This window comes from Talpa occidentalis, unplaced genomic scaffold (assembly GCF_014898055.3).
Source record: "Talpa occidentalis isolate TD23 unplaced genomic scaffold, MPIMG_talOcc4v2.1 talOcc4.6, whole genome shotgun sequence".
NCBI classification, from domain to species: domain Eukaryota; kingdom Metazoa; phylum Chordata; class Mammalia; order Eulipotyphla; family Talpidae; genus Talpa; species Talpa occidentalis.
In genome coordinates this window covers 30,611,622-30,619,045 of record NW_023604972.1, presented here as the reverse complement: position 1 = coordinate 30,619,045, position 7,424 = coordinate 30,611,622, and the positions used below count along the sequence as shown (strand labels likewise).

General features: G+C 41.5%; 2 long non-coding RNA genes across 3 annotated transcripts in view; one reads left to right on the top strand and one right to left on the bottom strand.

Annotated features, from left to right (window-relative positions):
* Positions 1-1,251: 1,251 nt before the first annotated feature.
* LOC119261097 (uncharacterized) overlaps positions 1,252-7,424 on the bottom strand; it is a 19,505-nt gene continuing 13,332 nt past the window's right edge. For both annotated transcript variants that reach the window (XR_008549278.1, XR_008549277.1), the window contains one exon: positions 1,252-1,362. This is a non-coding gene — a long non-coding RNA (uncharacterized LOC119261097). The remainder of the gene's footprint in view (positions 1,363-7,424) is intronic.
* LOC119261096 (uncharacterized) overlaps positions 4,888-7,424 on the top strand; it is a 27,161-nt gene continuing 24,624 nt past the window's right edge. The window contains exon 1 of the long non-coding RNA XR_008549279.1: positions 4,888-5,052. This is a non-coding gene — a long non-coding RNA (uncharacterized LOC119261096). The remainder of the gene's footprint in view (positions 5,053-7,424) is intronic.

Genomic DNA, 7,424 nt, shown 5'->3' with positions numbered 1-7,424 from the left:
GAAGGAGTTTCACATCTTCATGTGCCACCACCTTCTCTCCAGTGAGGTCAGGTGCTGATCCTCCCTGTATCTGTGTATCTTTCTATTGATAAGGGGGAGACTCTTGCAAGCTATCTTTGATGTCTCGGAGCAAAGTAAATTGGAAGCCACATGGAGTTGCCCATGAAAACAAGGTGACACTCATACCGGGGATTCATGGAAACTGCCCTCTGCCCAGGGACATACTGACTTGTCTGTGCAGGTCATGGTTGCACTTAGCGTGCCCCTAAGTCAAGAAATGATTGTAATACTATAAACTACAAATATGAAATTGAGCAGAATTCGCTGTGATTTTAGAATGGTCTTTGCTCTTTCCCTGTTGAAAAAAACGACAGGAAGTAAGCCATCAGGAAATGCAGGAACAATAGCCTTTTCCTGGAAGAGCTGCTCTCAGGCCATGACTAAACCGACAGACATGCGGGCCTAACTGGCAGCGGCTGAAGCCACAAAACCTCGCAGAGGGGCCAGAAGTACCTCATGGGAGATGGACAGAGCTGTCAGCCTGGCTGGAGTGCCTTATTTACTGCCCCCTGCCTGATGCAAATAAATCAGAGATTACGGCAAGGTTACCTTGGACCTGAGACCATCAAATTGTTAATTGGCAAAAACTGCTACCTGACTTGAAGGCTTTAACATTTTTTTAATATCATGCAGGAACAGCCAAGAGGGACTGTTCTCATTTGCTCTGATAAAGGAAACATTTTAAAAAACATTACTTAAAAATGGTAGGGCTACACACAGGTTTGTCTTGTGTGGGTTTTCAGTCTTTTAATCTACTGTATTTTGATTTGAAAGCCTTTGTGGGACTAATGGCATTCATTAAGCCAAAGGTTCTTTTCTCTCTTGAAAATTAATTAATCATAATCTGTAAAAAATAAAACTACCTCTCTGAATGTCTCATCAGCCTAAGGTAATCAGTGTTATCACATAGAATTAATGTGATTCCGGCCTCCAGCAGAGATCCACGCTGTTTAGTTGTGTTAAGCAGCCATGTTACAACAAATGCATGATTTCTCCCAGGCTTTGTGAAATGCTGAAAAGCTCCTCTTGGGTCCTTCTTTCATCTGTTCAGACCCTTTAAGGGACCAGGAGCCTTGGCATATGTTTTGAAGGATTCCTAGAAATTTAGGAAGTTTTGCCAGCATTCCTTGGAAAGGCAGAAGTCCCTCTCTAATGGAGCATCACATTCAAGTACCACTTGGTGTTTTTATTTCTTGAAATATGTTTAAAGATGAGAGAAAAATAGTCATAATTCCATTACTTAGATGGATTATATAAAAGTGTCTTCTTCTGCCCTTCTCAAGCTGTGCCCCAGAGGTAACACTGTAAAAAAAAAAAAGGATTATGTTTCTCCCACTTCTTTCCTTAACAGTGCAATTATATGTATGCCTGCTTTCTTAAACAAAATGGGATGCAATTTGCTGTATTTTACTTAGATTTCCCGTATCATTACCTAGAATGCTTTCTTTTTTAAATGGACAATATAGTTGACATTAAACAAAGTATATTAGGTGGTATTTATTCTTTTAAGTACATATTAACTCATTTGAATCCCCACAACACTCTATGAGGTAATCAATTTGATCACTCCCACTTTAAAGGGGTAAAGGATTGAAAACTTGAGAGGGTAAGTAATTTGCCCAGCAGCTTACAACATTAGTAAGGAGGCAATGTGACTGTCATCCACACAACTTGGCTTCATTGCCCACATTTGCAGCCACTGGGCCATGGATGAACCAATCATCAGCCATTTCAATTTTTTCTCCTTTGTTATTTCAGTGCTTAATAAACATCTTTGTAAAAACATGTTCATGCCTTTGCAATTTTCTTTTTGAAGAGTTAATCTCCAAGAAGTCAGATTTCTGGATCAAAGAATAGGTGTATTTAAACTTTTGACTTGTTTCCTTTTGGAACTTGTGCTAGATGCCAAGCATCTTTTCCTGTTTACCATCGTATTTAACCTTTACAATAGTCCACGCATGTGCATTGTTTTCTTTTGTAACCTGTGAAAGTTGAGGCATGTCCTGAATCCTATAGCTGTTCAGTACATGAAATCCCAACTCCAATCTCCTGAGCCTACTTCCTATATGAACCAATGTACGTTAGCTTTGAGTGCTCTAATTGCAATGAATGTTTTTATGATTTGTTCTGGTAAATTCAAATTTAAGCCTAAACCACCAGTAGCAACTCATCGGTATAGGGTCTGCTCTCAGTTAGAAGAGGGATATCTGCTCCTAGAAAAAAGCCAAATATATTTTTGGAGCTCCTGAATGTGTTTATCCTGAAAAATTATTTCTATAGTTTTATTGTTTCTAATATTTTGACATGACATATGAAAGAATACAGTCTATACATATTTTATGTTTGCTTAGTAGACATTCTAAAAAGAGAACCATAGGTTTACTTAAAAATATAAACATGGTTTGATCATGGAACAATTGATTAGGCAGTGTGTGGATTTTCTAGACTTCTTCTTTTCCCCCTACATTTGTGGCATGTTCCTGCTCTATAACTTACTGATGGGCTCCTGATGGGCAAATTACATTATTACTTTAAGCTATATTTTATTATCCAGAAAAATGGGAATGACAGAAGTATCCCATTCTTTAGAACATTATGAGGATGGAACCAGAAAATTCAGGCCCAATGTTTGACATTGTCCCTGGCACTGAGGAGGCCTGAATCACTGTTGGCAGGTGAGGTGGCAGCAGCATCAACCTCTGTCAAGGCTGAAGAGTCACTTCACAATCAAATTGGGTGCAAAATGCATCCTGCATGAAGATTTCCAAAGGAGAGCATGGAGAAAGCTTCCAGTGAACAAAAGGAGGTTCTTTGGCATACGAGTGAATGGGGTGAGAAGAGTCTAATATGAAATAAAACTGACTGCTCAGTGGGACACTTCTGGACAGCTCCTTCTAAGTTGGCCTCCATGGTAATCCTTCCTCCTCCATGTTTCCCCCCAGCTTCATCGACAATTCCTTATTTTCCTCAATTGGCTTCTTTACATCCTCTGTCTTCAAAGTTCTTTCTTCAACCTTTTCCGTTTCTCATTCACAGTCTCTCCCGGGCAATCCCTTTGTGCTTAGGTAGTTACAGAACAATAAAGAATAGATGAACATGAACATATTTTATATTAGGGGGATGGTAGGGATGATGGTTGGGAGCTTTGGCTAACCTGGAGATGGGAGTAAGGCAGGAAGAAATTCAGTGTAAAACGTCAACTTTTGTACTCAATTTTAATCATTGGCTTTTTGAGACTTCATTTAATTGAATCTTTCTGCCAAGATGATAAAATCCTCCCCTTTTGCATTTGGAGTAATTGATATGAATTAATCAGACTGTTTGATGTGGGTGAGGAGTGTGTGACCTATGTAGGTATGTGTGGGAGCAGTTTTACCAGATGTGAAAGTCAAATTAGTCTGTGTTGCTCCCTGCAGCTGGGGTGAAGGTTTATCTGGGGAAAAGGCTGAAACTGTTGGCTAAAACAAGACATTGGGTTTTATCCATGGTTTCCCATATTCTGTGTACTTCAATAATTAGGAGTTGGCTCTATACTAGCAATGTGGGAGCCTCAGAATGAATATGTAGGAGTTTGGGTGAATAATGTTTTGATGCTTAATATTACCTGGAGATCACTATTGGGTCTATAAGACTAGCCAGAAATTCTCATGAAAAGAGTTCCTTTGTTGATATATTGGCTCCTGTTTTATTATATTTGGTGCAGAGATCCAATGAAAACAATAATTTTTACTTTTCTGGTTTATTTGTGGGTTGGACCCAGAAGCTAAGGAACTCAATACTGAAAAAAGGAACAGGACAAAAATGAATTAATGAACCTCCCCAAAGCTCTGAGTGAAGAATGCTATAGCGATCATCTGGTTTGGCCTGTGTGTGCCCTTCTACACACAGAATCCATCTCTTTCATTTGGAGAATCACATCTCTCTGATACTGATCTTATGGTTTGGATTGAGATGGCATTATCCCCTGATTCTAGTGGGGATTCAACACCAACCAGTGAGAATACCGCATCTGTCTGGCTATAGTAACTAATTCTGGGGTGGGCCCTTGACCATGCCAGATCAAATAGAGACAATCCTAAGCATCTTGCTCAAATTCTTGGAAGAGAGATACTTTTTTTCTGTTGAGATTGCTAAACTGGCAGAATTGCTACACCTAGAGCTGTGGGAGGCCATCTTGCCACCATAGCAGTAGAGTCTTTCAGAGAAGGAAGCCAAAATAAAGGAAAACAGAGCCAGGAGTGGATTCTAACTCCTGATGACACCAAGGGAGTATCTGGATCCCCTCATACCTAACTGCAGAACTGCTGGGATGCTTTTATATGAACAAATAAACTCATTTGGGGGGATTAAGTCATTTTGAGCCCTTTTAGACCTCTAATAATTTGGAATATAAGTATTCTATACCCAGAAAAAAATTAATATATAAATGTATAGCAGTACATATAGTAGTTAAAATTTATAGTAATAAAATGTCGGAATATTCTGTGATTTTTCATGGTGTGGAAAACAGAAAAATATCTCTGTTGGCTGGTTTCCAGAATATGTCAGGATGAGAAATCATATTAGTCTTTTTCTTGTTCTCAAATGTGTTTCTGACAACCACATGGTGTTTAGACAGCCAGAGTTCATGTACAGATTGCCTGTATGTCTAACCTCATCTAGTTGTATCTGTTTGCAAAGACTAGGTACTTCTTCTCCCTATTCTGTCTTCAGTCTACACATTCCATCTCTTATCTGGAGGTCTGAGGAAGTCAAGTTTCTCTTTTCAGATGAACATCTCCCCATATTAACACATGAATCATAGTGATGTCACAGAAGGTCCTTACCCTCTAGGTCTCAAGGAAAAGAGAAGGCATGGAAGTTTTACGGAGAATGCGTGGTGTCAAGCTCCAGAGAAATGAAGCTGCTGAGATGAGGAGTGACAAGGAGGGGCTGATGGAAGCCCTAGGTTAGAGGATCCTTCCCTGGAGAGCAGAGTCAGTGCAGCTACTGGTGAGTATGTTCTATATCTTAGATCCTTGATGGGGGATTGTATAGTTGGCCTCATGGCAAAAGAGCATGGAAACTGGAACTTACTTACTGGCTCCAAATGTCTAGCTTTATACTGTAGGAAAACCAAGCTCCATGGACAAGAATTAATTTCATGTTCTGTATCAGTTTGTAGTGAACCATTTGCTGAGCATCTCTAGATTAAGGGTTGAAAATGGAAATGCTTGTTGGGGCCAGGTAACTGGCACCGTTGGGTGAAGTAGACCGTGTGGAAGCTGATTGCTTGATGATTAAGGGGTCTGTCACTGTGTAGCCCCTCTGAGAGGTATGAGCACAGGCAGCATGGGGCCTTCAGTGCTTTAGAGGGAGGCTGAAAACCCAGAAGGTATCAGTTTGCACTCTCTAACTTGATAACATCAATGATAATGCCAGATGGCTGGATCTTGGAGTGTGTTTAATTTAAATCACTGGGAATAGAACCCAAAGTGTGGTGTTTTAGAGCACAGATTGGTGTCAGTGTGACCTGGGTTTGTGGCCTGGCTTCCACTCTCAAGAATGTCCTGACCTTAGTTAAGGAATTTAATGTCTTAGAGATGCAGTTTTCACGTTTGTAAAACAGGGTTGCAGTTTCCACATCTGCCTCTTGGGTGGCAGACTCTCAGGTTAAATGACAATGCTTTTGAAGCCCTTGCACAGTGCCTGTGTAAAAGTTTAAAGCTTTAATAAATGCTGACAAGTCCATGACTGGTGCTGTCAGAAATCCATGTAAGCTTTTGTTTTTGTGCTCTCCAGAAACAAGGAGAGACAATATTGTATAGTGGCTTAGAGTTGTAACAAACCCAGGAGTCAAATATTGCTACCTTTCTAGCCGTGAATCTTTGGTTCCAGTTTTCTCATCTGTGCAATGGACATCTAAGTTCTCCTAGCCCAACAGATCCTGAGAAGGGTTGAATGAGTCAACACATGTAACTCAGTTCTCATTCCTAAAGCATTTAGAGCAGGATCTGACATACAGTGAGGAATATGGGGCTGAAAGGTTAGAACACAATAACTGCTGTCAAGTTTTAACAGCTCTTTATCACTTTTCACATGAGTAAGACTGAATACACAACTTGGAACTTGTGCTTTACATTATACTAACTTTGATAACATATTATGCAATTATTTTCCCCTTAAAAATTGGAAAAGTTTACTTACTAAGGGCCACTTCAAATCCACAGTGAAAGGTATAAAAATGTAGAGTATAAAAATCAGTGCAACCATGTCAAGTTGTTTAAAAGTAGGTTTCACAAAATTGACCTAGAGGAGAGGCAGGTAGATTAGAAAAAAATAACTCATTGAGAGTGTTTTTTAAGCCATGCACATTGCTAGTCCTAGAAACAAGGCGAAAACAATAAATGAGTGTGTAAGCACCCCTACTTCAAGTCAGCACACTAGATGGTTGGTGTGGAGGCTTTTCCTCCGATCTTTTTTACTCTCAGAGATTACCTGGCAGTGCGGATGTGCAGAGGGAAGAGATGAATAGTGGGTGCAGAGATAATACAGATGCCCACAGTCCTCAGGGCGGCGAGGTGGCACAGGCACCCAGCTATAAGGGAGAGGGCAGCAGGGAAGGGGACCGGATGGGGGCTGTTGCACGCCTGTGTTCTTCTTCCCAAAGCCTAGAGTGAGAGTGACTCTCCAAGGGCTTTCTATCCAAACTTCATGTGTGTCTACAAGAGCAGACTAACATCTGCCCTGGCTAGAAACCCACATGAATGAGCAGGTCTCCTAAGAACCCAGGGAGAGAAGCAGAGCAAGGGGTGGCCAGGGCTCGTGGCTCAGGAGGAGAATCCATCCCGTCCAGGACAGCAGGGTCATGCACTGCCAAGCAGTTCAGGCTGCAGGAGCCAGATGAAGAGATGTGAGGTGAGGTGCATGCTCCTCCGAGGCCAGAAGTCTGGGGAGCCCCTCTGGGATCACTCGCGTAGAACCTCTACTCTGTGACACTGGCCTCCATGAGGTCACAGCAACCCACAGCCTTAAAAACCCATGGTAGAGGACTGTCATCTCCCCATATGTGGGGGGGATGCCCACCTTGCTCCCCACCCTGTGCCTCAACCCAAGACCATGCTGTGCCTGATCAGGGACAGAAAGCAGTTAATCTAAAAGGGACTTGTTCTTTATTCACCAAAAAGTGGTGGGAAGTTCTGGAATCAGGATGAGAGGTGGTTTAAGGGAGGTGCTTTCCAGCTGGAAAAAGGGCAAGGGTGTTCTCCCCAGGGGAGCTGGTAGCAATACTTTGAAAACGTTAAGCACACTTCATGGATATGCAGCTCTGATGAGTTGAAAGTCTTGACTTCATACCCCAGGGTATGAAACTTGAGGGCGGTTTT